The 23,571-nt window shown below is 52.4% G+C and overlaps 44 non-coding genes and 59 pseudogenes across 44 annotated transcripts; all 103 read left to right on the top strand.

Annotated features, from left to right (window-relative positions):
- The first annotated feature begins 63 nt into the window (after positions 1-63).
- On the top strand, positions 64-182 carry LOC143946770 (5S ribosomal RNA; annotated as a pseudogene).
- Positions 183-291: 109 nt separating this feature from the next.
- Positions 292-410, top strand: LOC143948815 (5S ribosomal RNA). The gene has a single exon (XR_013265430.1). It is a non-coding gene; the product is annotated as a 5S ribosomal RNA (ribosomal RNA).
- A 109-nt stretch (positions 411-519) lies between these two features.
- LOC143946620 (5S ribosomal RNA) lies at positions 520-638 on the top strand (annotated as a pseudogene).
- Positions 639-747: 109 nt separating this feature from the next.
- LOC143945614 (5S ribosomal RNA) lies at positions 748-866 on the top strand (annotated as a pseudogene).
- A 109-nt stretch (positions 867-975) lies between these two features.
- On the top strand, positions 976-1,094 carry LOC143950328 (5S ribosomal RNA). The gene has a single exon (XR_013265740.1). It is a non-coding gene; the product is annotated as a 5S ribosomal RNA (ribosomal RNA).
- A 109-nt stretch (positions 1,095-1,203) lies between these two features.
- Positions 1,204-1,322, top strand: LOC143944025 (5S ribosomal RNA; annotated as a pseudogene).
- A 109-nt stretch (positions 1,323-1,431) lies between these two features.
- LOC143948900 (5S ribosomal RNA) lies at positions 1,432-1,550 on the top strand (annotated as a pseudogene).
- A 109-nt stretch (positions 1,551-1,659) lies between these two features.
- LOC143946539 (5S ribosomal RNA) lies at positions 1,660-1,778 on the top strand (annotated as a pseudogene).
- Positions 1,779-1,887: 109 nt separating this feature from the next.
- LOC143953545 (5S ribosomal RNA) lies at positions 1,888-2,006 on the top strand. The gene has a single exon (XR_013268617.1). It is a non-coding gene; the product is annotated as a 5S ribosomal RNA (ribosomal RNA).
- Positions 2,007-2,116: 110 nt separating this feature from the next.
- LOC143950363 (5S ribosomal RNA) lies at positions 2,117-2,235 on the top strand. Its single transcript, XR_013265772.1, has one exon. It is a non-coding gene; the product is annotated as a 5S ribosomal RNA (ribosomal RNA).
- Positions 2,236-2,344: 109 nt separating this feature from the next.
- Positions 2,345-2,463, top strand: LOC143943877 (5S ribosomal RNA; annotated as a pseudogene).
- A 110-nt stretch (positions 2,464-2,573) lies between these two features.
- On the top strand, positions 2,574-2,692 carry LOC143951840 (5S ribosomal RNA). The gene has a single exon (XR_013267074.1). It is a non-coding gene; the product is annotated as a 5S ribosomal RNA (ribosomal RNA).
- Positions 2,693-2,801: 109 nt separating this feature from the next.
- On the top strand, positions 2,802-2,920 carry LOC143950948 (5S ribosomal RNA). Its single transcript, XR_013266266.1, has one exon. It is a non-coding gene; the product is annotated as a 5S ribosomal RNA (ribosomal RNA).
- Positions 2,921-3,029: 109 nt separating this feature from the next.
- Positions 3,030-3,148, top strand: LOC143951747 (5S ribosomal RNA). Its single transcript, XR_013266990.1, has one exon. It is a non-coding gene; the product is annotated as a 5S ribosomal RNA (ribosomal RNA).
- A 109-nt stretch (positions 3,149-3,257) lies between these two features.
- LOC143948352 (5S ribosomal RNA) lies at positions 3,258-3,366 on the top strand (annotated as a pseudogene).
- Positions 3,367-3,475: 109 nt separating this feature from the next.
- Positions 3,476-3,594, top strand: LOC143944668 (5S ribosomal RNA; annotated as a pseudogene).
- A 109-nt stretch (positions 3,595-3,703) lies between these two features.
- Positions 3,704-3,822, top strand: LOC143944340 (5S ribosomal RNA). Its single transcript, XR_013265018.1, has one exon. It is a non-coding gene; the product is annotated as a 5S ribosomal RNA (ribosomal RNA).
- Positions 3,823-3,931: 109 nt separating this feature from the next.
- On the top strand, positions 3,932-4,050 carry LOC143952435 (5S ribosomal RNA). The gene has a single exon (XR_013267612.1). It is a non-coding gene; the product is annotated as a 5S ribosomal RNA (ribosomal RNA).
- A 109-nt stretch (positions 4,051-4,159) lies between these two features.
- On the top strand, positions 4,160-4,278 carry LOC143950316 (5S ribosomal RNA). Its single transcript, XR_013265729.1, has one exon. It is a non-coding gene; the product is annotated as a 5S ribosomal RNA (ribosomal RNA).
- A 109-nt stretch (positions 4,279-4,387) lies between these two features.
- LOC143955008 (5S ribosomal RNA) lies at positions 4,388-4,506 on the top strand. Its single transcript, XR_013269776.1, has one exon. It is a non-coding gene; the product is annotated as a 5S ribosomal RNA (ribosomal RNA).
- A 106-nt stretch (positions 4,507-4,612) lies between these two features.
- Positions 4,613-4,731, top strand: LOC143946808 (5S ribosomal RNA; annotated as a pseudogene).
- Positions 4,732-4,840: 109 nt separating this feature from the next.
- Positions 4,841-4,959, top strand: LOC143949158 (5S ribosomal RNA; annotated as a pseudogene).
- Positions 4,960-5,068: 109 nt separating this feature from the next.
- Positions 5,069-5,187, top strand: LOC143946612 (5S ribosomal RNA; annotated as a pseudogene).
- A 109-nt stretch (positions 5,188-5,296) lies between these two features.
- Positions 5,297-5,415, top strand: LOC143946611 (5S ribosomal RNA; annotated as a pseudogene).
- A 109-nt stretch (positions 5,416-5,524) lies between these two features.
- Positions 5,525-5,643, top strand: LOC143945305 (5S ribosomal RNA). Its single transcript, XR_013265106.1, has one exon. It is a non-coding gene; the product is annotated as a 5S ribosomal RNA (ribosomal RNA).
- A 109-nt stretch (positions 5,644-5,752) lies between these two features.
- On the top strand, positions 5,753-5,871 carry LOC143943705 (5S ribosomal RNA; annotated as a pseudogene).
- Positions 5,872-5,980: 109 nt separating this feature from the next.
- LOC143943803 (5S ribosomal RNA) lies at positions 5,981-6,099 on the top strand (annotated as a pseudogene).
- A 106-nt stretch (positions 6,100-6,205) lies between these two features.
- On the top strand, positions 6,206-6,324 carry LOC143943802 (5S ribosomal RNA; annotated as a pseudogene).
- Positions 6,325-6,433: 109 nt separating this feature from the next.
- LOC143949157 (5S ribosomal RNA) lies at positions 6,434-6,552 on the top strand (annotated as a pseudogene).
- A 109-nt stretch (positions 6,553-6,661) lies between these two features.
- Positions 6,662-6,789, top strand: LOC143947741 (5S ribosomal RNA; annotated as a pseudogene).
- Positions 6,790-6,898: 109 nt separating this feature from the next.
- LOC143947722 (5S ribosomal RNA) lies at positions 6,899-7,017 on the top strand (annotated as a pseudogene).
- Positions 7,018-7,126: 109 nt separating this feature from the next.
- On the top strand, positions 7,127-7,245 carry LOC143946610 (5S ribosomal RNA; annotated as a pseudogene).
- Positions 7,246-7,354: 109 nt separating this feature from the next.
- On the top strand, positions 7,355-7,473 carry LOC143944064 (5S ribosomal RNA; annotated as a pseudogene).
- Positions 7,474-7,582: 109 nt separating this feature from the next.
- LOC143953254 (5S ribosomal RNA) lies at positions 7,583-7,701 on the top strand. The gene has a single exon (XR_013268353.1). It is a non-coding gene; the product is annotated as a 5S ribosomal RNA (ribosomal RNA).
- Positions 7,702-7,810: 109 nt separating this feature from the next.
- On the top strand, positions 7,811-7,929 carry LOC143944968 (5S ribosomal RNA; annotated as a pseudogene).
- A 109-nt stretch (positions 7,930-8,038) lies between these two features.
- On the top strand, positions 8,039-8,157 carry LOC143954553 (5S ribosomal RNA). The gene has a single exon (XR_013269533.1). It is a non-coding gene; the product is annotated as a 5S ribosomal RNA (ribosomal RNA).
- Positions 8,158-8,266: 109 nt separating this feature from the next.
- Positions 8,267-8,385, top strand: LOC143954031 (5S ribosomal RNA). Its single transcript, XR_013269059.1, has one exon. It is a non-coding gene; the product is annotated as a 5S ribosomal RNA (ribosomal RNA).
- Positions 8,386-8,494: 109 nt separating this feature from the next.
- On the top strand, positions 8,495-8,613 carry LOC143954020 (5S ribosomal RNA). Its single transcript, XR_013269049.1, has one exon. It is a non-coding gene; the product is annotated as a 5S ribosomal RNA (ribosomal RNA).
- Positions 8,614-8,722: 109 nt separating this feature from the next.
- Positions 8,723-8,841, top strand: LOC143946690 (5S ribosomal RNA; annotated as a pseudogene).
- A 109-nt stretch (positions 8,842-8,950) lies between these two features.
- On the top strand, positions 8,951-9,069 carry LOC143948633 (5S ribosomal RNA; annotated as a pseudogene).
- Positions 9,070-9,179: 110 nt separating this feature from the next.
- On the top strand, positions 9,180-9,298 carry LOC143947368 (5S ribosomal RNA; annotated as a pseudogene).
- A 109-nt stretch (positions 9,299-9,407) lies between these two features.
- On the top strand, positions 9,408-9,526 carry LOC143951827 (5S ribosomal RNA). The gene has a single exon (XR_013267062.1). It is a non-coding gene; the product is annotated as a 5S ribosomal RNA (ribosomal RNA).
- A 109-nt stretch (positions 9,527-9,635) lies between these two features.
- LOC143952247 (5S ribosomal RNA) lies at positions 9,636-9,754 on the top strand. The gene has a single exon (XR_013267442.1). It is a non-coding gene; the product is annotated as a 5S ribosomal RNA (ribosomal RNA).
- Positions 9,755-9,863: 109 nt separating this feature from the next.
- Positions 9,864-9,982, top strand: LOC143953364 (5S ribosomal RNA). Its single transcript, XR_013268453.1, has one exon. It is a non-coding gene; the product is annotated as a 5S ribosomal RNA (ribosomal RNA).
- A 109-nt stretch (positions 9,983-10,091) lies between these two features.
- On the top strand, positions 10,092-10,210 carry LOC143953457 (5S ribosomal RNA). The gene has a single exon (XR_013268538.1). It is a non-coding gene; the product is annotated as a 5S ribosomal RNA (ribosomal RNA).
- A 109-nt stretch (positions 10,211-10,319) lies between these two features.
- On the top strand, positions 10,320-10,438 carry LOC143953523 (5S ribosomal RNA). The gene has a single exon (XR_013268597.1). It is a non-coding gene; the product is annotated as a 5S ribosomal RNA (ribosomal RNA).
- Positions 10,439-10,547: 109 nt separating this feature from the next.
- On the top strand, positions 10,548-10,666 carry LOC143955012 (5S ribosomal RNA; annotated as a pseudogene).
- Positions 10,667-10,772: 106 nt separating this feature from the next.
- Positions 10,773-10,891, top strand: LOC143943801 (5S ribosomal RNA; annotated as a pseudogene).
- Positions 10,892-11,000: 109 nt separating this feature from the next.
- Positions 11,001-11,119, top strand: LOC143953777 (5S ribosomal RNA). The gene has a single exon (XR_013268828.1). It is a non-coding gene; the product is annotated as a 5S ribosomal RNA (ribosomal RNA).
- Positions 11,120-11,228: 109 nt separating this feature from the next.
- LOC143945585 (5S ribosomal RNA) lies at positions 11,229-11,347 on the top strand (annotated as a pseudogene).
- Positions 11,348-11,457: 110 nt separating this feature from the next.
- Positions 11,458-11,576, top strand: LOC143950984 (5S ribosomal RNA). Its single transcript, XR_013266299.1, has one exon. It is a non-coding gene; the product is annotated as a 5S ribosomal RNA (ribosomal RNA).
- Positions 11,577-11,685: 109 nt separating this feature from the next.
- LOC143954918 (5S ribosomal RNA) lies at positions 11,686-11,804 on the top strand (annotated as a pseudogene).
- A 109-nt stretch (positions 11,805-11,913) lies between these two features.
- LOC143953623 (5S ribosomal RNA) lies at positions 11,914-12,032 on the top strand. Its single transcript, XR_013268688.1, has one exon. It is a non-coding gene; the product is annotated as a 5S ribosomal RNA (ribosomal RNA).
- Positions 12,033-12,141: 109 nt separating this feature from the next.
- Positions 12,142-12,260, top strand: LOC143952905 (5S ribosomal RNA). The gene has a single exon (XR_013268037.1). It is a non-coding gene; the product is annotated as a 5S ribosomal RNA (ribosomal RNA).
- Positions 12,261-12,369: 109 nt separating this feature from the next.
- On the top strand, positions 12,370-12,488 carry LOC143952667 (5S ribosomal RNA). The gene has a single exon (XR_013267821.1). It is a non-coding gene; the product is annotated as a 5S ribosomal RNA (ribosomal RNA).
- Positions 12,489-12,597: 109 nt separating this feature from the next.
- On the top strand, positions 12,598-12,716 carry LOC143953727 (5S ribosomal RNA). The gene has a single exon (XR_013268782.1). It is a non-coding gene; the product is annotated as a 5S ribosomal RNA (ribosomal RNA).
- Positions 12,717-12,825: 109 nt separating this feature from the next.
- On the top strand, positions 12,826-12,944 carry LOC143950626 (5S ribosomal RNA). Its single transcript, XR_013265976.1, has one exon. It is a non-coding gene; the product is annotated as a 5S ribosomal RNA (ribosomal RNA).
- A 109-nt stretch (positions 12,945-13,053) lies between these two features.
- LOC143954355 (5S ribosomal RNA) lies at positions 13,054-13,172 on the top strand. The gene has a single exon (XR_013269354.1). It is a non-coding gene; the product is annotated as a 5S ribosomal RNA (ribosomal RNA).
- Positions 13,173-13,281: 109 nt separating this feature from the next.
- On the top strand, positions 13,282-13,400 carry LOC143952056 (5S ribosomal RNA). Its single transcript, XR_013267270.1, has one exon. It is a non-coding gene; the product is annotated as a 5S ribosomal RNA (ribosomal RNA).
- A 109-nt stretch (positions 13,401-13,509) lies between these two features.
- On the top strand, positions 13,510-13,628 carry LOC143948108 (5S ribosomal RNA; annotated as a pseudogene).
- A 110-nt stretch (positions 13,629-13,738) lies between these two features.
- Positions 13,739-13,857, top strand: LOC143944278 (5S ribosomal RNA). The gene has a single exon (XR_013265012.1). It is a non-coding gene; the product is annotated as a 5S ribosomal RNA (ribosomal RNA).
- A 109-nt stretch (positions 13,858-13,966) lies between these two features.
- Positions 13,967-14,085, top strand: LOC143950983 (5S ribosomal RNA). Its single transcript, XR_013266298.1, has one exon. It is a non-coding gene; the product is annotated as a 5S ribosomal RNA (ribosomal RNA).
- A 109-nt stretch (positions 14,086-14,194) lies between these two features.
- LOC143954917 (5S ribosomal RNA) lies at positions 14,195-14,313 on the top strand (annotated as a pseudogene).
- A 109-nt stretch (positions 14,314-14,422) lies between these two features.
- LOC143953611 (5S ribosomal RNA) lies at positions 14,423-14,541 on the top strand. The gene has a single exon (XR_013268677.1). It is a non-coding gene; the product is annotated as a 5S ribosomal RNA (ribosomal RNA).
- Positions 14,542-14,650: 109 nt separating this feature from the next.
- LOC143953334 (5S ribosomal RNA) lies at positions 14,651-14,769 on the top strand. The gene has a single exon (XR_013268426.1). It is a non-coding gene; the product is annotated as a 5S ribosomal RNA (ribosomal RNA).
- Positions 14,770-14,878: 109 nt separating this feature from the next.
- LOC143949444 (5S ribosomal RNA) lies at positions 14,879-14,987 on the top strand (annotated as a pseudogene).
- A 109-nt stretch (positions 14,988-15,096) lies between these two features.
- Positions 15,097-15,215, top strand: LOC143954622 (5S ribosomal RNA). Its single transcript, XR_013269596.1, has one exon. It is a non-coding gene; the product is annotated as a 5S ribosomal RNA (ribosomal RNA).
- A 109-nt stretch (positions 15,216-15,324) lies between these two features.
- On the top strand, positions 15,325-15,443 carry LOC143947642 (5S ribosomal RNA). Its single transcript, XR_013265323.1, has one exon. It is a non-coding gene; the product is annotated as a 5S ribosomal RNA (ribosomal RNA).
- A 109-nt stretch (positions 15,444-15,552) lies between these two features.
- LOC143946117 (5S ribosomal RNA) lies at positions 15,553-15,671 on the top strand (annotated as a pseudogene).
- Positions 15,672-15,780: 109 nt separating this feature from the next.
- LOC143953599 (5S ribosomal RNA) lies at positions 15,781-15,899 on the top strand. The gene has a single exon (XR_013268666.1). It is a non-coding gene; the product is annotated as a 5S ribosomal RNA (ribosomal RNA).
- Positions 15,900-16,008: 109 nt separating this feature from the next.
- LOC143946242 (5S ribosomal RNA) lies at positions 16,009-16,127 on the top strand (annotated as a pseudogene).
- Positions 16,128-16,236: 109 nt separating this feature from the next.
- On the top strand, positions 16,237-16,355 carry LOC143946415 (5S ribosomal RNA). Its single transcript, XR_013265208.1, has one exon. It is a non-coding gene; the product is annotated as a 5S ribosomal RNA (ribosomal RNA).
- A 109-nt stretch (positions 16,356-16,464) lies between these two features.
- On the top strand, positions 16,465-16,583 carry LOC143949528 (5S ribosomal RNA). Its single transcript, XR_013265496.1, has one exon. It is a non-coding gene; the product is annotated as a 5S ribosomal RNA (ribosomal RNA).
- Positions 16,584-16,692: 109 nt separating this feature from the next.
- On the top strand, positions 16,693-16,811 carry LOC143953333 (5S ribosomal RNA). Its single transcript, XR_013268425.1, has one exon. It is a non-coding gene; the product is annotated as a 5S ribosomal RNA (ribosomal RNA).
- Positions 16,812-16,920: 109 nt separating this feature from the next.
- LOC143948177 (5S ribosomal RNA) lies at positions 16,921-17,029 on the top strand (annotated as a pseudogene).
- Positions 17,030-17,138: 109 nt separating this feature from the next.
- LOC143953831 (5S ribosomal RNA) lies at positions 17,139-17,257 on the top strand. The gene has a single exon (XR_013268877.1). It is a non-coding gene; the product is annotated as a 5S ribosomal RNA (ribosomal RNA).
- Positions 17,258-17,366: 109 nt separating this feature from the next.
- On the top strand, positions 17,367-17,485 carry LOC143943553 (5S ribosomal RNA). The gene has a single exon (XR_013264945.1). It is a non-coding gene; the product is annotated as a 5S ribosomal RNA (ribosomal RNA).
- Positions 17,486-17,594: 109 nt separating this feature from the next.
- On the top strand, positions 17,595-17,713 carry LOC143943517 (5S ribosomal RNA; annotated as a pseudogene).
- Positions 17,714-17,822: 109 nt separating this feature from the next.
- Positions 17,823-17,941, top strand: LOC143952122 (5S ribosomal RNA). Its single transcript, XR_013267330.1, has one exon. It is a non-coding gene; the product is annotated as a 5S ribosomal RNA (ribosomal RNA).
- Positions 17,942-18,050: 109 nt separating this feature from the next.
- On the top strand, positions 18,051-18,159 carry LOC143948699 (5S ribosomal RNA; annotated as a pseudogene).
- Positions 18,160-18,268: 109 nt separating this feature from the next.
- On the top strand, positions 18,269-18,387 carry LOC143944678 (5S ribosomal RNA; annotated as a pseudogene).
- A 109-nt stretch (positions 18,388-18,496) lies between these two features.
- Positions 18,497-18,605, top strand: LOC143949955 (5S ribosomal RNA; annotated as a pseudogene).
- A 109-nt stretch (positions 18,606-18,714) lies between these two features.
- On the top strand, positions 18,715-18,833 carry LOC143945726 (5S ribosomal RNA; annotated as a pseudogene).
- Positions 18,834-18,942: 109 nt separating this feature from the next.
- Positions 18,943-19,061, top strand: LOC143945349 (5S ribosomal RNA; annotated as a pseudogene).
- A 109-nt stretch (positions 19,062-19,170) lies between these two features.
- Positions 19,171-19,289, top strand: LOC143945347 (5S ribosomal RNA; annotated as a pseudogene).
- A 109-nt stretch (positions 19,290-19,398) lies between these two features.
- Positions 19,399-19,507, top strand: LOC143949954 (5S ribosomal RNA; annotated as a pseudogene).
- A 109-nt stretch (positions 19,508-19,616) lies between these two features.
- LOC143945725 (5S ribosomal RNA) lies at positions 19,617-19,735 on the top strand (annotated as a pseudogene).
- Positions 19,736-19,844: 109 nt separating this feature from the next.
- LOC143945723 (5S ribosomal RNA) lies at positions 19,845-19,963 on the top strand (annotated as a pseudogene).
- A 109-nt stretch (positions 19,964-20,072) lies between these two features.
- LOC143945346 (5S ribosomal RNA) lies at positions 20,073-20,191 on the top strand (annotated as a pseudogene).
- A 109-nt stretch (positions 20,192-20,300) lies between these two features.
- Positions 20,301-20,419, top strand: LOC143945345 (5S ribosomal RNA; annotated as a pseudogene).
- A 109-nt stretch (positions 20,420-20,528) lies between these two features.
- On the top strand, positions 20,529-20,637 carry LOC143949953 (5S ribosomal RNA; annotated as a pseudogene).
- Positions 20,638-20,746: 109 nt separating this feature from the next.
- Positions 20,747-20,865, top strand: LOC143945721 (5S ribosomal RNA; annotated as a pseudogene).
- A 109-nt stretch (positions 20,866-20,974) lies between these two features.
- On the top strand, positions 20,975-21,093 carry LOC143946269 (5S ribosomal RNA; annotated as a pseudogene).
- Positions 21,094-21,202: 109 nt separating this feature from the next.
- On the top strand, positions 21,203-21,321 carry LOC143944433 (5S ribosomal RNA; annotated as a pseudogene).
- Positions 21,322-21,430: 109 nt separating this feature from the next.
- On the top strand, positions 21,431-21,549 carry LOC143945720 (5S ribosomal RNA; annotated as a pseudogene).
- A 109-nt stretch (positions 21,550-21,658) lies between these two features.
- LOC143946268 (5S ribosomal RNA) lies at positions 21,659-21,777 on the top strand (annotated as a pseudogene).
- A 109-nt stretch (positions 21,778-21,886) lies between these two features.
- Positions 21,887-22,005, top strand: LOC143943458 (5S ribosomal RNA; annotated as a pseudogene).
- Positions 22,006-22,332: 327 nt separating this feature from the next.
- LOC143948711 (5S ribosomal RNA) lies at positions 22,333-22,451 on the top strand (annotated as a pseudogene).
- Positions 22,452-22,560: 109 nt separating this feature from the next.
- Positions 22,561-22,669, top strand: LOC143946295 (5S ribosomal RNA; annotated as a pseudogene).
- A 109-nt stretch (positions 22,670-22,778) lies between these two features.
- On the top strand, positions 22,779-22,897 carry LOC143946854 (5S ribosomal RNA; annotated as a pseudogene).
- A 109-nt stretch (positions 22,898-23,006) lies between these two features.
- LOC143952515 (5S ribosomal RNA) lies at positions 23,007-23,125 on the top strand. Its single transcript, XR_013267684.1, has one exon. It is a non-coding gene; the product is annotated as a 5S ribosomal RNA (ribosomal RNA).
- A 109-nt stretch (positions 23,126-23,234) lies between these two features.
- On the top strand, positions 23,235-23,353 carry LOC143945344 (5S ribosomal RNA; annotated as a pseudogene).
- Positions 23,354-23,462: 109 nt separating this feature from the next.
- LOC143949952 (5S ribosomal RNA) lies at positions 23,463-23,571 on the top strand (annotated as a pseudogene).

Below are 23,571 nucleotides of genomic sequence, written 5' to 3'. Positions count from 1 at the left end.
CTCGATTGCCCGAGGTGACCACCTTGGCTTTTGTCAAGAGAGTTGTAAGTAGGGTGCAAGATCGCCTACGCCCACATCACCCTGAACACGCTCGATCTCGCGTGATCTCGGATGCTAAGCGGGGTCGGGCCTGGTTAGTACCTGGATGGGAGACCGCCTGGGAATACCAGGTGCCGTCGGCTTTTTTCCATTATGTTGTTGGCTTTGGCTTCCTGCTGTATTTTTCCTCTCGATTGCCCGAGGTGACCACCTTGGCTTTTGTCAAGAGAGTTGTAAGTAGGATGCAAGATCGCCTACGGCCACATCACCCTGAATGCACTCGATCTCGTCTGATCTCGGATGCTAAGCAGGGTTGGGCCTGGTTAGTACCTGAATGGGAGACTGCCTGGGAATACCAGGTGCCGTAGGCTTTTTTCCATTATGTTGTTGGCTTTGGCGACCTGCTGTATTTTTCCTATCGATTGCCTGAGGTGACCACCTTGGCTTTTGTCAAGAGAGTTGTAAGTAGCGTGCAAGATCGCCTACAGCCACTTCACCCTGAGTGCGCTCGATCTCGTCTGATCTCGGATGCTAAGTAGGTTCGGGCCTGGTTAGTACCTGGATGGGAGACCGCCTGGGAATACCAGGTGCCGTAGGCTTTTTTCCATTATGTTGTTGGCTTTGGCGACCTGCTGTATTTTTCCTCTCGATTGCCCGAGGTGACCACCTTGGCTTTTGTCAAGAGAGTTGTAAGTAGGGTACACGATCGTCTACGGCCACATCACCCGTGATGCGCTCAATCTCATCTGATCTCGGATGCTAAGCAGGGTCGGGTCTGGTTAGTACCAGGATGGGAGACCGCCTGGGAATACCAGGTGCCGTAGGCTTTTTTCCATTATGTTGTTGGCTTTGGCGACCTGCTGTATTTTTTTTCTTGATTGCCCGAGGTGACCACCTTGGCTTTTGTCAAGAGAATTGTAAGTAGGGTGCAAGATCGCCTACGGCCACATCACCCTGAATGCACTCGATCTCGTCTGATCTCGGATGCTAAGCAGGGTCAGGCCTGGTTAGTACCTGGATGGGAGACCGCCTGGGAATACCAGGTGCCGTAGGCTTTTTTCCATTATGTTGTTGGCTTTGGCGACCTGCTGTATTTTTCCTATTGATTGCCTGAGGTGACCACCTTGGCTTTTGTCAAGAGAGTTGTAAGTAGGGTGCAAGATCGCCTACAGCCACATCACCCTTAGTGCGCTCGATCTCGTCTGATCTCGGATGCTAAGCAGGGTTGGGCCTGGTTAGTACATGGATGGGAGACCGCCTGGGAATACCAGGTGCCGTAGGCTTTTTTCCAATATGTTGTTGGCTTTGGCGACCTGCTGTATTTTTCCTCTCGATTGCCCGAGGTGACCACCTTGGCTTTTGTCAAGAGAGTTGTAAGAAGGGTGCAAGATCACCTACGGCCACATCACCCTGAATGTGCTCGATCTCGTCTGATCTCGGATGCTAAGCAGGGTCAGGTCTGGTTAGTACCTGGATGGGAGACCGCCTTTCAATTCCAGGTGCCGTAGGCTTTATTCCATTATGTTGTTGGCTTTGGCGACCTGCTGTATTTTTCCTCTCGATTGCCCGAGGTGACCACCTTGGTTTTTGTCAAGAAAGTTGTAAGTAGGGTGCAAGATCGCCTACAGCCACATCACCGTGAATGCGCTCGATCTCATCTGATCTCGGATGCTAAGCAGGGTCGGGTCGGGTTAGTATTTGGATGGGAGACCGCCTGGGAACATCGGGTGCCGTAGGCTTTTTTCCATTATGTTGTTGGCTTTGGCGACCTGCTGTATTTTTCCTCTCGATTGCCTGAGGTGACCACCTTGGCTTTTGTCAAGAGAGTTGTAAGTAGGGTGCAAGATCGCCTACGGCCACATCACCCTGAATGCGCTTGATCTCGTCTGATCTCGGATGCTAAGCAGGGTCGGGCCTGGTTAGTACCTGGGTGGGAGACCGCCTGGGAATACCAAGTGCCGTAGGCTTTTTTTCCATTATGTTGTTGGCTTTGGCGACCTGCTGTATTTTTCCTCTCGATTGCCCGAGGTGACCACCTTGGCTTTTGTCAAGAGAGTTGTAAGTAGGGCTAAAGATTGCCTACGGCCACATCACCCTGAATGTGCTCGATCTCGTCTGATCTCGGATGCTAAGCAGGGTCGGGCCTGGTTAGTACCTGGGTGGGAGACCGCCTGGGAATACCAGGTGCCGTAGGCTTTTTTCCATTATGTTGTTGGCTTTGGCGACCTGCTGTATTTTTCCTCTCGATTGCCTGAGGTGACCACCTTGGCTTTTGTCAAGAGAGTTGTAAGTAGGGTGCAAGATCGCCTACGGCCACATCACCCTGAATGCGCTTGATCTCGTCTGATCTCGGATGCTAAGCAGGGTCGGGCCTGGTTAGTACCTGGGTGGGAGACTGCCTGGGAATACCAAGTGCCGTAGGCTTTTTTTCCATTATGTTGTTGGCTTTGGCGACCTGCTGTATTTTTCCTCTCGATTGCCCGAGGTGACCACCTTGGCTTTTGTCAAGAGAGTTGTAAGTAGGGTGCAAGATCGCCTATGGCCACATCACCCTGAATGCGCTCGATCTCGTTTGATCTCGGATGCTAAGCAGGGTCGGGCCTGTTTAGTACCTGGATGGGAGACCGCCTGGGAATACCAGGTGCCGTAGGCTTTTTTCCATTACGTTGTTGGCTTTGGCGACCTGCTGTATTTTTCCTCTCGATTGCCCGAGGTGACCACCTTGGCTTTTGTCAAGAGAGTTGTAAGTAGGGTGCAAGGTTGCCTACGGCCACATCACCCTGAATGCGCTCGATCTCGTCTGATCTCGGATGCTAAGCACGGTCGGGCCTGGTTAGTACCTGGATGGGAGACCGCCTGGGAATACCAGGTGCCGTAGGCTTTTTTCCATTATGTTGTTGGCTTTGGCGACCTGCTGTATTTTTCCTCTCGATTGCCCGAGGTGACCACCTTGGCTTTTGTCAAGATAGCTGTAAGTAGGGCTAAAGATTGCCTGCGGCAACATCACCCTGAATGCACTTGATCTCGTCTGATCTCGGATGCTAAGCAGGGTCGGGCCTGGTTAGTACCTGGATGGGAGACCGCCTGGGAATACCAGGTGCCGTAGGCTTTTTTCCATTATGTTGTTGGCTTTGGCGACCTGCTGTATTTTTCCTCTTGTTTGCCCGAGGTGACCACCTTGGCTTTTGTCAAGAGAGTTGTAACTAGGGTGCCAGATCGCCTACGGCCACATCACCCTGAATGCGCCTGATCTCGGATGCTAAGCAGGGTCAGGCCTGGTTAGTACCTGGATGGGAGACCGCCTGGGAATACCAGGTGTCGTAGGCTTTTTTCCATTATGTTGTTGGCTTTGGCGACCTGCTGTATTTTTCCTCTCGATTGCCCGAGGTGACCACCTTGGCTTTTGTCAAGAGAGTTGTAAGTAGGGTGCAAAATTGCCTGCGGCCACATCACCCTTAATGCGCTCGATCTCGTCTGATCTTGGATGCTAAGCAGGGTCGGGCCTGGTTAGTACCTGGATGGGAGACCGCCTGGGAATACCAGGTGCAGTAGGCTTTTTTCCATTATGTTGTTGGCTTTGGCGACCTGCTGTATTTTTCCTCTCGATTGCCCGAGGTGACCATCTTGGCTTTTGTCAAGTGAGTTGTAAGTAGGGTGCAATGTTGCCTATGGCCAAATCACCCTGAATGCGCTCGATCTCGTCTGATCTCGGATGTTAAGCAGGGTCGGGCCTGGTTAGTACCTGGATGGGAGACCGCCTGGGAATACCAGGTGCCGTAGGCTTTTTTCCATTATGTTGTTGGCTTTGGCGACCTGCTGTATTTTTCCTCTCGATTGCCCGAGGTGACCACCATGGCTTTTGTCAAGAGAGTTGTAAGTAGGGCTAAAGATTGCCTACGGCAACATCACCCTGAATGCACTTGATCTCGTCTGATCTCGGATGCTAAGCAGGGTCGGGCCTGGTTAGTACCTGGATGGGAGACCGCCTGGGAATACTAGGTGCCGTAGGCTTTTTTCCATTATGTTGTTGGCTTTGGCGACCTGCTGTATTTTTCCTCTCGATTGCCCGAGGTGACCACCTTGGCTTTTGTCTAGAGAGTTGTAAGTAGGGTTCAAGATCGCCTATGGCCACATCACCCTGAATGCGCTCGATCTCGTCTGATCTCGAATGCTAAGCAGGGTTGGGCCTGGTTAGTACCTGGATGGGAGACCGCCTGGGAATACTAGGTGCCGTAGGCTTTTTTCCATTATGTTGTTGGCTTTGGCGACCTCCTGTATTTTTCCTCTTGTTTGCCCGAGGTGACCATCTTGGCTTTTGTCAAGAGAGTTGTAAGTAGGCTGCAAGATCGCCTATGGCCACATCACCCTGAATGCGCTCGATCTCATCTGATCTCGGATGCTAAGCAGGGTCGGGCCTGGTTAGTACCTGGATGGGAGACCGCCTGGGAATACCAGGTGCCGTAGGCTTTTTTCCATTATGTTGGCTTTGGCGACCTGCTGTATTTTTCCTCTCCATTGCCCGAGGTGACCACCTTGGCTTTTGTCAAGAGAGTTGTAAGTAGGGTGCAAGATTGCCTACTGCCACATCACCCTGAATGCGCTCAATCTCGTCTGATCTCAGATGCTAAGCAGGGTCGGGCCTGGTTAGTACCTGGATGGGAGACCGCCTGGGAATACCAGGTGTCGTAGGCTTTTTTCCATTATGTTGTTGGCTTTGGCGACCTGCTGTATTTTTCCTCTCGATTGCCCGAGGTGACCACCTTGGCTTTTGTCAAGAGAGTTGTAAGTAGGGGGCAAGATCGCCTACGGCCACATCACTCTGAATGCGCTCGATCTCGTCTGATCTCTCATGCTAAGCCGGGTCTGGCCTGGTTAGTACCTGGATGAGAGACCGCCTGGGAATACCAGGTGCCGTCGGCTTTTTTCCATTATGTTGTTGGCTTTGGCGACCTGCTGTATTTTTCCTCTCGATTGCCCGAGGTGACCACCTTGGCTTTTGTGAAGAGAGTTGTAAGTAGGGTGCAAGATCGCCTCCGGCCACATCACCCTGAATGCGCTCGATTTCGTCTGATCTCGGATGCTAAACAGGGTCGGGCCTGGTTAGAACCTGGATGGGAGACCGCCTGGGAATACCAGGTGCCGTAGGCTTTTTTCCATTATGTTGTTGGCTTTGGCGACCTGCTGTATTTTTCCTCTCGATTGCCCGAGGTGACCACCTTGGCTTTTGTGAAGAGAGTTGTAAGTAGGGTGCAAGATCGCCTCCGGCCACATCACCCTGAATGCGCTCGATTTCGTCTGATCTCGGATGCTAAACAGGGTCGGGCCTGGTTAGAACCTGGATGGGAGACCGCCTGGGAATACCAGGTGCCGTAGGCTTTTTTCCATTATGTTGTTGGCTTTGGCGACCTGCTGTATTTTTCCTCTCGATTGCCCGAGGTGACCACCTTGGCTTTTGTAAAGAGAGTTGTAAGTAGAGTGCAAGATTGCCTACGGCCACATCACCCTGAATGTGCTCGATCTCGTCTGATCTCGGATGCTAAGCAGGGTTGGGCCTGGTTAGTACCTGGATGGGAGACCGCCTGGGAATACCAGGTGCCGTAGGCTTTTTTCCATTATGTTGTTGGCTTTGGCGACCTGCTGTATTTTTCCTCTCGATTGCCCGAGGTGACCACCTTGGCTTTTGTCAAGAGAGTTGTAAGTAGGGTGCAAGATCGCCTCCGGCCACATCACCCTGAATGCGCTCAATCTCGTCTGATCTCGGATGCTAAGCAGGGTCGGGCCTGGTTAGTACCTGGATGGGAGACCGCCTGGGAATACCAGGTGCCGTAGGCTTTTTGCCATTATGTTGTTGGCTTTGGCGACCTGCTGTATTTTTCCTCTCGATTGCCCGAGGTGACCACCTTGGCTTTTGTCAAGAGAGTTGTAAGTAGGGGGCAAGATCGCCTACTGCCACATCACCCTGAATGCGCTCAATCTCGTCTGATCTCGGATGCTAAGCAGGGTCGGGCCTGGTTAGTACCTGGATGGGAGACCGCCTGGGAATACCAGGTGCCGTAGGCTTTTTTCATTTATTTTGGCTTTGGCGACCTGCTGTATTTTTCCTCTCCATTGGCCGAGGTGACCACCTTGGCTTTTGTCAAGAGAGTTGTAAGTAGGGTGCAAGATCGCCTACTGCCACATCACCCTGAATGCGCTCAATCTCGTCTGATCTCGGATGCTAAGCAGGGTCGGGCCTGGTTAGTACCTGGATGGGAGACCGCCTGGGAATACCAGGTGCCGTAGGCTTTTTTCCATTATGTTGTTGGCTTTGGCGACCTGCTGTATTTTTCCTCTCGATTGCCCGAGGTGACCACCTTGGCTTTTGTCAAGAGAGTTGTAAGTAGGGGACAAGATCGCCTACGGCCACATCACTCTGAATGCGCTCGATCTCGTCTGATCTCTCATGCTAAGCCGGGTCTGGCCTGGTTAGTACCTGGATGAGAGACCGCCTGGGAATACCAGGTGCCGTCGGCTTTTTTCCATTATGTTGTTGGCTTTGGCGACCTGCTGTATTTTTCCTCTCGATTGCCCGAGGTGACCACCTTGGCTTTTGTCAAGAGAGTTGTAAGTAGGGTGCAAGATTGCCTATGGCCACATCATCCTGAATGCGCTCGATCTCGTCTGATCTGTCTGATCTCGGATGCTAAGCAGGGTTCTGCCTGGTTAGTACCTGGATGGGAGACCGCCTGGGAATACCAGGTGCCGTAGGCTTTTTTCCATTATGTTGTTGGCTTTGGCGACCTGCTGTATTTTTCCTCTCGATTGCCCGAGGTGACCACCTTGGCTTTTGTCAAGAGAGTTGTAAGTAGGGTGCAAGATCGCCTCCGGCCACATCACCCTGAATGCGCTCGATTTCGTCTGATCTCGGATGCTAAACAGGGTCGGGTCTGGTTAGAACCTGGATGGGAGACCGCCTGGGAATACCAGGTGCCGTAGGCTTTTTTCCATTATGTTGTTGGCTTTGGCGACCTGCTGTATTTTTCCTCTTGATTGCCCGAGGTGACCACCTTGGCTTTTGTCAAGAGAGTTGTAAGTAGGGTGCAAGATCGCCTCCGGCCACATCACCCTGAATGCGCTCGATTTCGTCTGATCTCGGATGCTAAACAGGGTCGGGCCTGGTTAGAACCTGGATGGGAGACCGCCTGGGAATACCAGGTGCCGTAGGCTTTTTTCCATTATGTTGTTGGCTTTGGCGACCTGCTGTATTTTTCCTCTTGATTGCCCGAGGTGACCACCTTGGCTTTTGTCAAGAGAGTTGTAAGTAGGGTGCAAGATCACCTACGGCCACATCACCCTGAATGCGCTCGATCTCGTCTGATTTCGGATGCTAAGCAGCGTCGGGCCTGGTTAGTACCTGGATGGGAGACCGCCTGGGAATACCAGGTGCCGTAGGCTTTTTTCCATTATGTTGTTGGCTTTGGCGACCTGCTGTATTTTTCCTCTTGATTGCCCGAGTTGACCACCTTGGCTTTTGTCAAGAGAGTTGTAAGTAGGGTGCAAGATCGCCTATGGCCACATCACCCTGAATGCGCTCGCTCTCGTCTGATCTCGGATGCTAAGCAGGGTCGGGCCTGGTTAGTACCTGGATGGGAGACCGCCTGGGAATACCAGGTGCCGTAGGCTTTTTTCCATTATGTTGTTGGCTTTGGCGACCTGCTCTATTTTTCCTCTCGATTGCCCGAGGTGACCACCTTGGCTTTTGTCAAGAGAGTTGTAAGTAGGGTTCAAGATTGCCTACGGCCACATCACCCTGTATGCGCTCGATCTTGTCTGATCTCGGATGCTAAGCAGGGTCGTCCCTGGTTAGTACCTGGATGGGAGACCGCCTGGGAGTACCAGGTGCCGTAGGCTTTTTTCCATTATGTTGTTGGCTTTGGCGACCTGCTGTATTTTTCCTCTCGATTGCCCGAGGTGACCACCTTGGCTTTTGTCAAGAGAGTTGTAAGTAGGGTGCAAGATCGCCTCCGGCCACATCACCCTGAATGCGCTCGATCTCGTCTGATCTCGAATGCTAAACAGGGTCGGGCCTGGTTAGTACCTGGATGGGAGACCGCCTGAGAATACCAGGTGCCGTAGGCTATTTTCCATTATGTTGTTGGCTTTGGCGACCTGCTGTATTTTTCCTCTCGATTGCCCGAGGTGACCACCTTGGCTTTTGTCAAGAGAGTTGTAAGTAGGGTGCAAAATTGCCTGCGGCCACATCACCCTTGATGCGCTCGATCTCGTCTGATCTCGGATGCTAAGCAGGGTCAGGCCTGGTTAGTACCTGGATGGGAGACCGCCTGGGAATACCAGGTGCCGTAGGCTTTTTTCCGTTATGTTGTTGGCTTTGGCGACCTGCTGTATTTTTCCTCTCGATTGCCCGAGGTGACCACCTTGGCTTTTGTCAAGAGAGTTGTAAGTAGGGTGCAAAATTGCCTGCGGCCACATCACCCTTAATGCGCTCGATCTCGTCTGATCTCAGATGCTAAGCAGGGTCGGGCCTGGTTAGTACCTGGATGGGAGACCGCCTGGGAATACCAGGTGCCGTAGGCTTTTTTCCATTATGTTGTTGGCTTTGGCGACCTGCTGTATTTTTCCTCTCGATTGCCCGAGGTGACCACCTTGGCTTTTGTCAAGAGAGTTGTAAGTAGGGTGCAAGATCGCCTCCGGCCACATCACCCCCAATGCGCTCGATTTCGTCTGATCTCGGATGCTAAACAGGGTCGGGCCTGGTTAGTACCTGGATGGGAGACCGCCTGGGAATACCAGGTGCCGTAGGCTTTTTTCCATTATGTTGTTGGCTTTGGCGACCTGCTGTATTTTTCCTCTCGATTGCCCGAGGTGACCACCTTGGCTTTTGTCAAGAGAGTTGTAAGTAGGGTGCAAGATCGCCTCCGGCCACATCACCCTGAATGCGCTCGATTTTGTCTGATCTTGGATGCTAAACAGGGTCGGGCCTGGTTAGAACCTGGATGGGAGACCGCCTGGGAATACCAGGTGCCGTAGGCTTTTTTTCCATTATGTTGTTGGCTTTAGCGACCTGCTGTATTTTTCCTCTTGATTGCCCGAGGTGACCACCTTGGCTTTTGTCAAGAGAGTTGTAAGTAGGGTGCAAGATCGCCTCCGGCCACATCACCCTGAATGTGCTCGATTTCGTCTGATCTCGGATGCTAAACAGGGTCGGGCCTGGTTAGAACCTGGATGGGAGACCGCCTGGGAATACCAGGTGCCGTAGGCTTTTTTCCATTATGTTGTTGGCTTTGGCGACCTGCTGTATTTTTCCTCTTGATTGCCCGAGGTGACCACCTTGGCTTTTGTCAAGAGAGTTGTAAGTAGGGTGCAAGATCGCCTACGGCCACATCACCCTGAACGCGCTCGATCTCGTCTGATCTCGGATGCTAAGCAGCGTCGGGCCTGGTTAGTACCTGGATGGGAGACCGCCTGGGAATACCAGGTGCCGTAGGCTTTTTTCCATTATGTTGTTGGCTTTGGCGACCTGCTGTATTTTTCCTCTCGATTGCCCGAGTTGACCACCATGGCTTTTGTCAAGAGAGTTGTAAGTAGGGTGCAAGATTGCCTACGGCCACATCACCCTGAATGCGCTCGCTCTCGTCTGATCTCGGATGCTAAGCAGGGTCGGGCCTGGTTAGTACCTGGATGGGAGACCGCCTGGGAATACCAGGTGCCGTAGGCTTTTTTCCATTATGTTGTTGGCTTTGGCGACCTGCTGTATTTTTCCTCTCGATTGCCCGAGGTGACCACCTTGGCTTTTGTCAAGAGAGTTGTAAGTAGGGTTCAAGATTGCCTACGGCCACATCACCCTGTATGCGCTCGATCTCGTCTGATCTCGGATGCTAAGCAGGGTCGTCCCTGGTTAGTACCTGGATGGGAGACCGCCTGGGAATACCAGGTGCCGTAGGCTTTTTTCCATTATGTTGTTGGCTTTGGCGACCTGCTGTATTTTTCCTCTCGATTGCCCGAGGTGACCACCTTGGCTTTTGTCAAGAGAGTTGTAAGTAGGGTGCAAGATCGTCTCCGGCCACATCACCCTGAATGCGCTCGATCTCGTCTGATCTCGAATGCTAAACAGGGTCGGGCCTGGTTAGTACCTGGATGGGAGACCGCCTGGGAATACCAGGTGCCGTAGGCTATTTTCCATTATGTTGTTGGCTTTGGCGACCTGCTGTATTTTTCCTCTCGATTGCCCGAGGTGACCACCTTGGCTTTTGTCAAGAGAGTTGTAAGTAGGGTGCAAAATTGCCTGCGGCCACATCACCCTTGATGCGCTCGATCTCGTCTGATCTCGGATGCTAAGCAAGGTCGGGCCTGGTTAGTACCTGGATGGGAGACCGCCTGGGAATACCAGGTGCCGTAGGCTTTTTTCCGTTATGTTGTTGGCTTTGGCGACCTGCTGTATTTTTCCTCTCGATTGCCTGAGGTGACCACCTTGGCTTTTGTCAAGAGAGTTGTAAGTAGGGGGCAAGATCGCCTACTGTCACATCACCCTGAATGCACTCAATCTCGTCTGATCTCGGATGCTAAGCAGGGTCGGGCCTGGTTAGTACCTGGATGGGAGACCGCCTGGGAATACCAGGTGCCGTAGGCTTTTTTCCATTATGTTGGCTTTGGCGACCTGCTGTATTTTTCCTCTCCATTGCCCGAGGTGACCACCTTGGCTTTTGTCAAGAGAGTTGTAAGTAGGGTCCAAGATCGCCTACTGCCACATCACCCTGAATGCGCTCAATCTCGTCTGATCTCGGATGCTAAGCAGGGTCGGGCCTGGTTAGTACCTGGATGGGAGACCGCCTGGGAATACCAGGTGCCGTAGGCTTTTTTCCATTATGTTGTTGGCTTTGGCGACCTGCTGTATTTTTCCTCTCGATTGCCCGAGGTGACCACCTTGGCTTTTGTCAAGAGAGTTGTAAGTAGGGTGCAAGATCGCCTACAGCCACATCTCCCTGAATGCGCTTGATCTCGTCTGATCTCGGATGCTAAGCAGGGTCGGGCCTGGTTAGTACCTGGATGGGAGACCGCCTGGGAATACCAGGTGCCGTAGGCTTTTTTCCATTATGTTGTTGGCTTTGGCGACCTGCAGTATTTTTCCTCTCGATTGCCCGAGGTGACCACCTTGGCTTTTGTCAAGAGAGTTGTAAGTAGGGTGCAAGATCGCCTACGGCCACATCACCCTGAATGCGCTCGATCTCGTCTGACGTCAGATGCTAAGCAGGGTCGGGCTTGGTTAGTACCTGGATGGGAGACCGCTTGGGAATACCAGGTGCCGTAGGCTTTTTTCCATTATGTTGTTGGCTTTGGCGACCTGCTGTATTTTTCCTCTCGATTGCCCGAGGTGACCACCTTGGCTTTTGTCAAAGAGAGTTGTAAGTAGGATGCAAGTTCGCCTACGGCCACATCACCCTGAATGCGCTCGATCTCATCTGATCTCGGATGCTATGCAGGGTCGGGCCTGGTTAGTACCTGGATGGGAGACCGCCTGGGAATACCAGGTGCCGTAGGCTTTTTTCCATTATGTTGTTGGCTTTGGCGACCTGCTGTATTTTTCCTCTCGATTGCCCGAGGTGACCACCTTGGCTTTTGTCAAGAGAGTTGTAAGTAGGGTGCAAGATCGCCTACAGCCACATCACCCTGAATGCGCTCAATCTCGTCTGATCTCGGATGCTAAGCAGGGTCGGGCCTGGTTAGTACCTGGATGGGAGACCGCCTGGGAATACCAGGTGCCGTAGGCTTTTTTCCATTATGTTGTTGGCTTTGGCGACCTGCTGTATTTTTCCTCTCGATTGCCCGAGGTGACCACCTTGGCTTTTGTCAAGAGAGTTGTAAGTAGGATGCAAGATTGCCTACGGCCACATCACCCTGAATGCGCTCGATCTCGTCTGATCTCGGATGCTAAGCAGGGTCGGGCCTGGTTAGTACCTGGATGGGAGACCGCCTGGGAATACCAGGTGCCGTAGGCTTTTTTCCATTATGTTGTTGGCTTTGGCGACCTGCTGTATTTTTCCTCTCGTTTGCCCGAGGTGACCACCTTGGATTTTGTCAAGAGAGTTGTAAGCAGGGTGCAAGATCGCCTACAGCCACATCACCCTGAATGCGCTCGATCTCGTCTGATCTCGGATGCTAAGCAGGGTCGGGCCTGGTTAGTACCTGGATGGGAGACCGCCTGGGAATACCAGGTGTCGTAGGCTTTTTTCCATTATGTTGTTGGCTTTGGCGACCTCCTGTATTTTTCCTCTCGATTGCCCGAGGTGACCACCTTGATTTTTGTCAAGAGAGTTGTAAGTAGGATGCAAGATCTCCTACGGCCACATCACCCTGAATGCGCTCAATCTCATCTGATCTCGGATGCTAAGCAGGGTCGGGCCTGGTTAGTACCTGGATGGGAGACCACCTGGGAATACCAGGTGCCGTAGGCTTTTTTCCATTATGTTGTTGGCTTTGGCGACCTGCTGTATTTTTCCTCTCGATTGCCCGAGGTGACCACCTTGGCTTTTGTCAAGAGAGTTGTAAGTAGGGTGCTAGATCGCCTACGGCCACATCACCCTGAATGCGCTCGATCTCGTCTGATCTTGGATGCTAAGCAGGGTCAGGCCTGGTTAGTACCTGGATGGGAGACCGCCTGGGAATACCAGGTGCCGTAGGCTTTTTTCCATTATGTTGTTGGCTTTGACGACCTGCTGTATTTTTCCTCTCGATTGCCCGAGGTGACCACCTTGGCTTTTGTCAAGAGAGTTGTAAGTAGGGTGCAAGATCGCCTACGGCCACATCACCCTGAATGCGCTCGATCTCGTCTGATCTTGGATGCTAAGCAGGGTCGGGCCTGGTTAGTACCTGGATGGGAGACCACCTGGGAATACCAGGTGCCGTAGGCTTTTTTCCATTATATTGTTGGCTTTGGCGACCTGCTGTATTTTTCCTCTCGATTTCCCGAGGTGACCACCTTGGCTTTTGTCAAGAGAGTTGTAAGTAGGATGCAAGATCGCCTACGGCGACATCACCCTGAATGCGCTCTATCTCGTCTGATCTCGGATGCTAAGCAGGGTCGGGCCTGGTTAGTACCTGGATGGGAGACCGCCTGGGAATACCAGGTGCCGTAGGCTTTTTTCCATTATGTTGTTGGCTTTGGCGACCTGCTGTATTTTTCCTCTCGATTGCCCGAGGTGACCACCTTGGCTTTTGTCAAGAGAGTTGTAAGTAGGGTGCAAGATCGCCTACAGCCACATCTCCCTGAATGCGCTCGATCTCGTCTGATCTCGGATGCTAAGCAGGGTCGGGCCTGGTTAGTACCTGGATGGGAGACCGCCTGGGAATACCAGGTGCCGTAGGCTTTTTTCCATTATGTTGTTGGCTTTGGCGACCTGCAGTATTTTTCCTCTCGATTGCCCGAGGTGACCACCTTGGCTTTTGTCAAGAGAGTTGTAAGTAGGGTGCAAGATCGCCTACGGCCACATCACCCTGAATGCGCTCGATCTCGTCTGACGTCAGATGCCAAGCTGGGTCGGGCTTGGTTAGTACCTGGATGGGAGACTACCTGGGAATACCAGGTGCCGTAGGCTTTTTTCCATTATGTTGTTGGCTTTGGCGACCTGCTGTATTTTTCCTCTCGATTGCCCGAGGTGACCACCTTGGCTTTTGTCAAGAGAGTTGTAAGTAGGGGGTAAAGATCGCCTACGGCCACATCATCCTGAATGCGCTCGATCTCATCTGATCTCGGATGCTAAGCAGGGTTGGGCCTGGTTAGTACCTGGATGGGAGACCGCTTGGGAATACCAGGTGCCGTAGGCTTTTTTCCATTATGTTGTTGGCTTTGGCGACCTGCTGTATTTTTCCTCTCGATTGCCCGAGGTGACCACCTTGGCTTTTGTCAAGAGAGTTGTAAGTAGGATGCAAGATCGCCTACGGCCACATCACCCTGAATGCGCTCGATCTCATCTGATCTCGGATGCTATGCAGGGTCGGGCCTGGTTAGTACCTGGATGGGAGACCGCCTGGGAATACCAGGTGCCGTAGGCTTTTTTCCATTATGTTGTTGGCTTTGGCGACCTGCTGTATTTTTCCTCTCGATTGCCCGAGGTGACCACCTTGGCTTTTGTCAAGAGAGTTGTAAGTAGGGTGCAAGATCGCCTACAGCCACATCACCCTGAATGCGCTCAATCTCGTCTGATCTCGGATGCTAAGCAGGGTCGGGCCTGGTTAGTACCTGGATGGGAGACCGCCTGGGAATACCAGGTGCCGTAGGCTTTTTTCCATTATGTTGTTGGCTTTGACGACCTGCTGTATTTTTCCTCTCGATTGCCCGAGGTGACCACCTTGGCTTTTGTCAAGAGAGTTGTAAGTAGGATGCAAGATTGCCTACGGCCACATCACCCTGAATGCGCTCGATCTCGTCTGATCTCGGATGCTAAGCAGGGTCGGGCCTGGTTAGTACCTGGATGGGAGACCGCCTGGGAATACCAGGTGCCGTAGGCTTTTTTCCATTATGTTGTTGGCTTTGGCGACCTGCTGTATTTTTCCTCTCGATTGCCCGAGGTGACCACCTTGGCTTTTGTCAAGAGAGTTGTAAGTAGAATGCAAGGTCGCCTACGTCCACATCACCCTGAATGCGCTCGATCTCATCTGATCTCGGATGCTAAGCAGGGTCGGGCCTGGTTAGTACCTGGATGGGAGACTGCCTGGGAATACCGGGTGCCGTAGGCTTTTTTCCATTATGTTGTTGGCTTTGGCGACCTGCTATATTTTTCCTCTCGATTGCCCGAGGTGACCACCTTGGCTTTTGTCAAGAGAGTTGTAAGTAGGGTGCAAGATCGCCTACGGCCACATCACCCTGAAAGCGCTCGATCTTGTATGCTAAGCAGGGTTGGGCCTGGTTGGTACCTGGATCGGAGACCGCCTGGGAATACCAGGTGCCGTAGGCTTTTTTCCATTATGTTGTTGGCTTTGGCGACCTGCTGTATTTTTCCTCTCGATTGCCCGAGGTGACCACCTTGGCTTTTGTCAAGAGAGTTGTAAGTAGGGTGCAAGATTGCCTATGGCCACATCACCCTGAATGCGCTCGATCTCGTCTGATCTCAGATGCTAAGCAGGGTTGGGCCTGGTTAGTACCTGGATGGGAGACCGCCTGGGAATACCAGGTGCCGTAGCCTTTTTTCCATTATGTTGTTGGCTTTGGCGACCTGCTGTATTTTTCCTCTCAATTGCCCGAGGTGACCACCTTGGCTTTTGTCAAGAGAGTTGTAAGTAGGGTGCAAGATCGCCTACGGCCACATCATCCTGAATGCGCCCGATCTCATCTGATCTCGGATGCTAAGCAGGGTCGGGCCTGGTTAGTACCTGGATGGGAGACCGCCTGGGAATACCTGGTGCCGTAGGCTTTTTTCCATTATGTTTTTGGCTTTGGCGACCTGCTGTATTTTTCCTCTCGATTGCCCGAGGTGACCACCTTGGCTTTTATCAAGAGAGTTGTAAGTAGGGTGCAAGATCACCTACGGCCACATCACCCTGAATGCGCTCGATCTCGTCTGATCTCGGATGCTAAGCAGCGTCGGGCCTGGTTAGTACCTGGATCGGAGACCGCCTGGGAATACCGGGTGCCGTAGGCTTTTTTCCATTATGTTGTTGGCTTTGGCGACCTGCTATATTTTTCCTCTCGATTGCCCGAGGTGACCACCTTGGCTTTTGTCAAGAGAGTTGTAAGTAGGGTGCAAGATTGCCTACGGCCACATCACCCTGAATGCGCTCGATCTCGTCTGATCTCGGATGCTAAGCAGGGTCGGGCCTGGTTAGTACCTGGATGGGAGACCGCCTGGGAATACCAGGTGCCGTAGGCTTTTTTCCATTATGTTGTTGGCTTTGGCGACCTGCTGTATTTTTCCTCTCGATTGCCCGAGGTGACCACCTTGGCTTTTGTCAAGAGAGTTGTAAGTAGGGTGCCAGATCGCTTACGGCCACATCACCCTGAATGCTTTTGATCTCGTCTGATCCCGGATGCTAAGCAGGGTCGGGCCTGGTTAGTACCTGGATGGGAGACCGCCTTGGAATACCAGGTGCCGTAGGCTTTTTTCCATTATGTTGTTGGCTTTGGCGACCTGCTGTATTTTTCCTCTCGATTGCCCGAGGTGACCACCTTGGCTTTTGTCAAGAGAGTCGTAAGTAGGGTGCAAGATCGCCTACGGCCACATCACCCTGAATGCGCTCGATCTCATCTGATCTCGGATGCTAAGCAGGGTCGGGCCTGGTTAGTACCTGGATGGGAGACCGCCTGGGAATACCAGGTGCCGTAGGCTTTTTTCCATTATGTTGTTGGCTTTGTCGACCTGCTGTATTTTTCCTCTCGATTGCCCGTGGTGACCACCTTGGCTTTTGTCAAGAGAGTTGTAAGTAGGGTGCAAGATCGCCTATGGCTACATCACCCTGAATGCGCTCGATCTCGTCTGATCTCGGATGCTAAGCAGGGTTGGGCCTGGTTAGTACCTGGATGGGAGACCGCCTGGGAATACCAGGTGCCGTAGGCTTTTTTCAATTATGTTGTTGGCTTTGGCGACCTGCTGTATTTTTCCTCTCGATTGCCTGAGGTGACCACCTTGGCTTTTGTCAAGAGAGTTGTAAGTAGAATGCAAGATCGCCTACGTCCACATCACCCTGAATGCGCTCGATCTCATCTGATCTCGGATGCTAAGCAGGGTCGGGCCTGGTTAGTACCTGGATGGGAGACTGCCTGGGAATACCGGGTGCCGTAGGCTTTTTTCCATTATGTTGTTGGCTTTGGCGACCTGCTATATTTTTCCTCTCGATTGCCCGAGGTGACCACCTTGGCTTTTGTCAAGAGAGTTGTAAGTAGGGTGCAAGATCGCCTACGGCCACATCACCCTGAAAGCGCTCGATCTTGTATGCTAAGCAGGGTTGGGCCTGGTTGGTACCTGGATGGGAGACCGCCTGGGAATACCAGGTGCCGTAGGCTTTTTTCCATTATGTTGTTGGCTTTGGCGACCTGCTGTATTTTTCCTCTCGATTGCCCGAGGTGACCACCTTGGCTTTTGTCAAGAGAGTTGTAAGTAGGGTGCAAGATTGCCTATGGCCACATCACCCTGAATGCGCTCGATCTCATCTGATCTCAGATGCTAAGCAGGGTTGGGCCTGGTTAGTACCTGGATGGGAGACCGCCTGGGAATACCAGGTGCCGTAGCCTTTTTTCCATTATGTTGTTGGCTTTGGCGACCTGCTGTATTTTTCCTCTCGATTGCCCGAGGTGACCACCTTGGCTTTTGTCAAGAGAGTTGTAAGTAGGGTGCAAGATCGCCTATGGCCACATCATCCTGAATGCGCCCGATCTCATCTGATCTCGGATGCTAAGCAGGGTCGGGCCTGGTTAGTACCTGGATGGGAGACCGCCTGGGAATACCTGGTGCCGTAGGCTTTTTTCCATTATGTTTTTGGCTTTGGCGACCTGCTGTATTTTTCCTCTCGATTGCCCGAGGTGACCACCTTGGCTTTTATCAAGAGAGTTGTAAGTAGGGTGCAAGATCACCTATGGCCACATCACCCTGAATGCGCTCGATCTCGTCTGATCTCGGATGCTAAGCAGCGTCGGGCCTGGTTAGTACCTGGATGGGAGACCGCCTGGGAATACCGGGTGCCGTAGGCTTTTTTCCATTATGTTGTTGGCTTTGGCGACCTGCTATATTTTTCCTCTCGATTGCCCGAGGTGACCACCTTGGCTTTTGTCAAGAGAGTTGTAAGTAGGGTGCAAGATCGCCTAAGGCCACATCACCCTGAATGCGCTCGATCTCGTCTGATCTCGGATGCTAAGCAGGGTCGGGCCTGGTTAGTACCTGGATGGGAGACCGCCTGGGAATACCAGGTGCCGTAGGCTTTTTTCCATTATGTTGTTGGCTTTGGCGACCTGCTATATTTTACCTCTCGATTGCCCGAGGTGACCACCTTGGCTTTTGTCAAGAGAGTTGTAAGTAGGGTGCAAGATCGCCTACGGCCACATCACCCTGAAAGCGCTCGATCTTGTATGCTAAGCAGGGTTGGGCCTGGTTGGTACCTGGATGGGAGACCGCCTGGGAATAACAGGTGCCGTAGGCTTTTTTCAATTATGTTGTTGGCTTTGGCGACCTGCTGTATTTTTCCTCTCGATTGCCCGAGGTGACCACCTTGGCTTTTGTCAAGAGAGTTGTAAGTAGGGTGCAAGATCGCCTACGGCCACATCACCCTGAATGCGCTCGATCTCGTCTGATCTTGGATGCTAAGCAGGGTCGGGCATGGTTAGTACCTGGATAGGAGACCGCCTGGGAATACCAGGTGCCGTAGGCTTTTTTCCATTATGTTGTTGGCTTTGGCGACCTGCTGTATTTTTCCTCTCGATTGCCCGAGCTGACCACCTTGGATTTTGTCAAGAGAGTTGTGAGTAGGGTGCCAGATCGCCTACAGCCACATCACCCTGAATGCGCTCGATCTCTGATCCTAAGCAGGGTCGGGCCTGGTTAGTACCTAGATGGGAGACCGCCTGGGAATACCAGGTGCCGTAGGCTTTTTTCCATTATGTTGTTGGCTTTGGCGACCTGCTGTATTTTTCCTCTCGATTGCCCGAGGTGACCACCTTGGCTTTTGTCAAGAGAGTTGTAAGTAGGGTGCAAGATCGCCTACGGCCACATCACCATGAATGCGCACGATCTCGTCTTATCTCGGATGCTAAGCAGGGTCGGGCCTGGTTAGTACCTGGATGGGAGACCACCTGGGAATGCCAGGTGCCGTAGGCTTTTTTCCATTATGTTGTTGGCTTTGGCGACCTGCTGTATTTTTCCTCTCGATTGCCCGAGGTGACCACCTTGGCTTTTGTCAAGAGAGTTGTAAGTAGGGTGCAAGATCGCCTACGGCCACATCACCCTGAATGCGCTCGATCTCGTCTGATCTCGGATGCTAAGCAGTGCCGGGCCTGGTTAGTACCTGGATGGGAGACCGCCTGGGAATGCCAGGTGCAGTGGGCTTTTTTCCATTATGTTGTTGGCTTTGGCGACCTGCTGTATTTTTCCTCTCGATTGCCCGAGGTGACCACCTTGGCTTTTGTCAAGAGAGTTGTAAGTAGGGTGCAAGATCGCCTACGGCCACATCACCCTGAATGCGCTCGATCTCGTCTGATCTCGGATGCTAAGCAGTGCCGGGCCTGGTTAGTACCTGGATGGGAGACCGCCTGGGAATGCCAGGTGCAGTGGGCTTTTTTCCATTATGTTGTTGGCTTTGGCGACCTGCTGTATTTTTCCTCTCGATTGCCCGAGCTGACCACCTTGGATTTTGTCAAGAGAGTTGTGAGTAGGGTGCCAGATCGCCTACAGCCACATCACCCTGAATGCGCTCGATCTCTGATCCTAAGCAGGGTCGGGCCTGGTTAGTACCTAGATGGGAGACCGCCTGGGAATACCAGGTGCCGTAGGCTTTTTTCCATTATGTTGTTGGCTTTGGCGACCTGCTGTATTTTTCCTCTCGATTGCCCGAGGTGACCACCTTGGCTTTTGTCAAGAGAGTTGTAAGTAGGGTGCAAGATCGCCTACGGCCACATCACCATGAATGCGCACGATCTCGTCTTATCTCGGATGCTAAGCAGGGTCGGGCCTGGTTAGTACCTGGATGGGAGACCACCTGGGAATGCCAGGTGCCGTAGGCTTTTTTCCATTATGTTGTTGGCTTTGGCGACCTGCTGTATTTTTCCTCTCGATTGCCCGAGGTGACCACCTTGGCTTTTGTCAAGAGAGTTGTAAGTAGGGTGCAAGATCGCCTACGGCCACATCACCATGAATGCGCACGATCTCGTCTTATCTCGGATGCTAAGCAGGGTCGGGCCTGGTTAGTACCTGGATGGGAGACCACCTGGGAATGCCAGGTGCCGTAGGCTTTTTTCCATTATGTTGTTGGCTTTGGCGACCTGCTGTATTTTTCCTCTCGATTGCCCGAGGTGACCACCTTGGCTTTTGTCAAGAGAGTTGTAAGTAGGGTGCAAGATCGCCTACGGCCACATCACCCTGAATGCGCTCGATCTCGTCTGATCTCGGATGCTAAGCAGTGCCGGGCCTGGTTAGTACCTGGATGGGAGACCGCCTGGGAATGCCAGGTGCAGTGGGCTTTTTTCCATTATGTTGTTGGCTTTGGCGACCTGCTGTATTTTTCCTCTCGATTGCCCGAGGTGACCACCTTGGCTTTTGTCAAGAGAGTTGTAAGTAGGGTGCAAGATCGCCTACGGCCACATCACCCTGAATGCGCTCGATCTCGTCTGATCTCGGATGCTAAGCAGTGCCGGGCCTGGTTAGTACCTGGATGGGAGACCGCCTGGGAATGCCAGGTGCAGTGGGCTTTTTTCCATTATGTTGTTGGCTTTGGCGACCTGCTGTATTTTTCCTCTCGATTGCCCGAGCTGACCACCTTGGATTTTGTCAAGAGAGTTGTGAGTAGGGTGCCAGATCGCCTACAGCCACATCACCCTGAATGCGCTCGATCTCTGATCCTAAGCAGGGTCGGGCCTGGTTAGTACCTAGATGGGAGACCGCCTGGGAATACCAGGTGCCGTAGGCTTTTTTCCATTATGTTGTTGGCTTTGGCGACCTGCTGTATTTTTCCTCTCGATTGCCCGAGGTGACCACCTTGGCTTTTGTCAAGAGAGTTGTAAGTAGGGTGCAAGATCGCCTACGGCCACATCACCATGAATGCGCACGATCTCGTCTTATCTCGGATGCTAAGCAGGGTCGGGCCTGGTTAGTACCTGGATGGGAGACCACCTGGGAATGCCAGGTGCCGTAGGCTTTTTTCCATTATGTTGTTGGCTTTGGCGACCTGCTGTATTTTTCCTCTCGTTTGCCCGAGGTGACCACCTTGGCTTTTGTCAAGAGAGTTGTAAGTAGGCTGCAAGATCGCCTACAGCCACATCACCCTGAATGCGCTCGATCTCGTCTGACGTCGGATGCTAAGCAGGGTTGTGCCTGGTTAATACCTGGATGGGAGACCGCCTGGGAATACCAGGTGCCGTAGGCTTTTTTCCATTATGTTGTTGGCTTTGGCGACCTGCTGTATTTTTCCTCTCGATTGCCCGAGGTGACCACCTTGGCTTTTGTCAAGAGAGTTTTAAGTAGGGTGCAAGATTGCCTACGGCTACATCACCATGAATGCGCTCGATCTCGTCTGATCTTGGTTGCTAAGCAGGGTCGGGCCTGGTTAGTACCTGGATGGGAGACCGCCTGGGAATACCGGGTGCCGTAGGCTTTTTTCCATTATGTTGTTGGCTTTGGCGACCTGCTGTATTTTTCCTCTCGATTGCCCGAGGTGACCACCTTGGCTTTTGTCAAGAGAGTTGTAAGTAGGGTGCAAGATCGCCTACGGCCACATCACCATGAATGCGCACGATCTCGTCTTATCTCGGATGCTAAGCAGGGTCGGGCCTGGTTAGTACCTGGATGGGAGACCACCTGGGAATGCCAGGTGCCGTAGGCTTTTTTCCATTATGTTGTTGGCTTTGGCGACCTGCTGTATTTTTCCTCTCGTTTGCCCGAGGTGACCACCTTGGCTTTTGTCAAGAGAGTTGTAAGTAGGCTGCAAGATCGCCTACAGCCACATCACCCTGAATGCGCTCGATCTCGTCTGACGTCGGATGCTAAGCAGGGTTGTGCCTGGTTAATACCTGGATGGGAGACCGCCTGGGAATACCAGGTGCCGTAGGCTTTTTTCCATTATGTTGTTGGCTTTGGCGACCTGCTGTATTTTTCCTCTCGATTGCCCGAGGTGACCACCTTGGCTTTTGTCAAGAGAGTTTTAAGTAGGGTGCAAGATTGCCTACGGCTACATCACCATGAATGCACTCGATCTCGTCTGATCTTGGTTGCTAAGCAGGGTCGGGCCTGGTTAGTACCTGGATGGGAGACCGCCTGGGAATACCGGGTGCCGTAGGCTTTTTTCCATTATGTTGTTGGCTTTGGCGACCTGCTGTATTTTTCCTCTCGATTGCCCGAGGTGACTACCTTGGCTTTTGTCAAGAGAGTTGTAAATAGGGTGCAAGATCGCCTACGGCCACATTACCCTGAGTGCGCTCGTTCTCGTATGCAAAGCAGGGTCGGGCCTGGTTGGTACCTGGATGGGAGGCCGCCTGGGAATACCAGGTGCCGTAGGCTTTTTTCCATTATGTTGTTGGCTTTGGCGACCTGCTGTATTTTTCCTCTCCATTGCCTGAGGTGACCACCTTGGCTTTTGTCAAGAGAGTTGTAAGTAGGGTGCAAGATCGCCTACGGCCACATCACCCTGAATGCGCTCTATCTCGTCTGATCTCAGATGCTAAGCAGGGTCCGTCCTGGTTAGTACCTGGATGGGAGACCGCCTGGGAATACCAGGTGCCGTAAGCTTTTTTCCATTATGTTGTTGGCTTTGGCGACCTGCTGTATTTTTCCTCTCGATTGCCCGAGGTGACCACCTTGGCTTTTGTCAAGAGAGTTGTAAGTAGGGTGCAAGATCGCCTACGGCCACATCACCCTGAATGCGCTCGATCTCGGATGCTAAGCAGGGTCGGGCCTGGTTAGTACCTGGATGGGAGACCGCCTGGGAATACCAGGTGCCGTAGGCTTTTTTCCATTATGTTGTTGGCTTTGGCGACCTGCTGTATTTTTCCTCTCGATTGCCCGAGGTGACCACCTTGGCTTTTGTCAAGAGAGTTGTAAGTAGGGTGTAAAGTCATCTTCGGCCACATCACCCTGAATGCGCTCGATCTCGTCTGATCTCGGATGCTAAGCAGGGTCGGGCCTGGTTAGTACCTGGATGGGAGAACGCCTGGAAATACCAGGTGCCGTAGGCTTTTTTCCATTATGTTGTTGGCTTTGGCGACCTGCTGTATTTTTCCTCTCGCTTGCCCGAGGTGACCACCTTGGCTTTTGTCAAGAGAGTTGTAAGTAGGATACAAGATCGCCTATGGCCACATCACCCTGAATGCGCTCGATCTCATCTGATCTCAGATGCTAAGCAGGGTCGGGCCTGGTTAGTACCTGGATGGGAGACCACCTGGGAATGCCAGGTGCCGTAGGCTTTTTTCCATTATGTTGTTGGCTTTGGCGACCTGCTGTATTTTTCCTCTCGATTGCCCGAGGTGACCACCTTGGCTTTTGTCAAGAGAGTTGTAAGTAGGGTGCAAGATCGCCTACGGCCACATCACCCTGAATGCGCTCGATCTCGTCTGATCTCGGATGCTAAGCAGTGCCGGGCCTGGTTAGTACCTGGATGGGAGACCGCCTGGGAATGCCAGGTGCAGTGGGCTTTTTTCCATTATGTTGTTGGCTTTGGCGACCTGCTGTATTTTTCCTCTCGATTGCCCGAGCTGACCACCTTGGATTTTGTCAAGAGAGTTGTGAGTAGGGTGCCAGATCGCCTACAGCCACATCACCCTGAATGCGCTCGATCTCTGATCCTAAGCAGGGTCGGGCCTGGTTAGTACCTAGATGGGAGACCGCCTGGGAATACCAGGTGCCGTAGGCT

This window comes from Lithobates pipiens, unplaced genomic scaffold (assembly GCF_037356315.1).
Source record: "Lithobates pipiens isolate NorthernLeopardFrog02 unplaced genomic scaffold, aLitPip1_a1.2 Scaffold_30, whole genome shotgun sequence".
Taxonomy (NCBI): domain Eukaryota; kingdom Metazoa; phylum Chordata; class Amphibia; order Anura; family Ranidae; genus Lithobates; species Lithobates pipiens.
The sequence above is the reverse complement of the archived record's forward strand: the minus strand, read 5'-3'. Positions and strand labels throughout refer to the sequence as shown.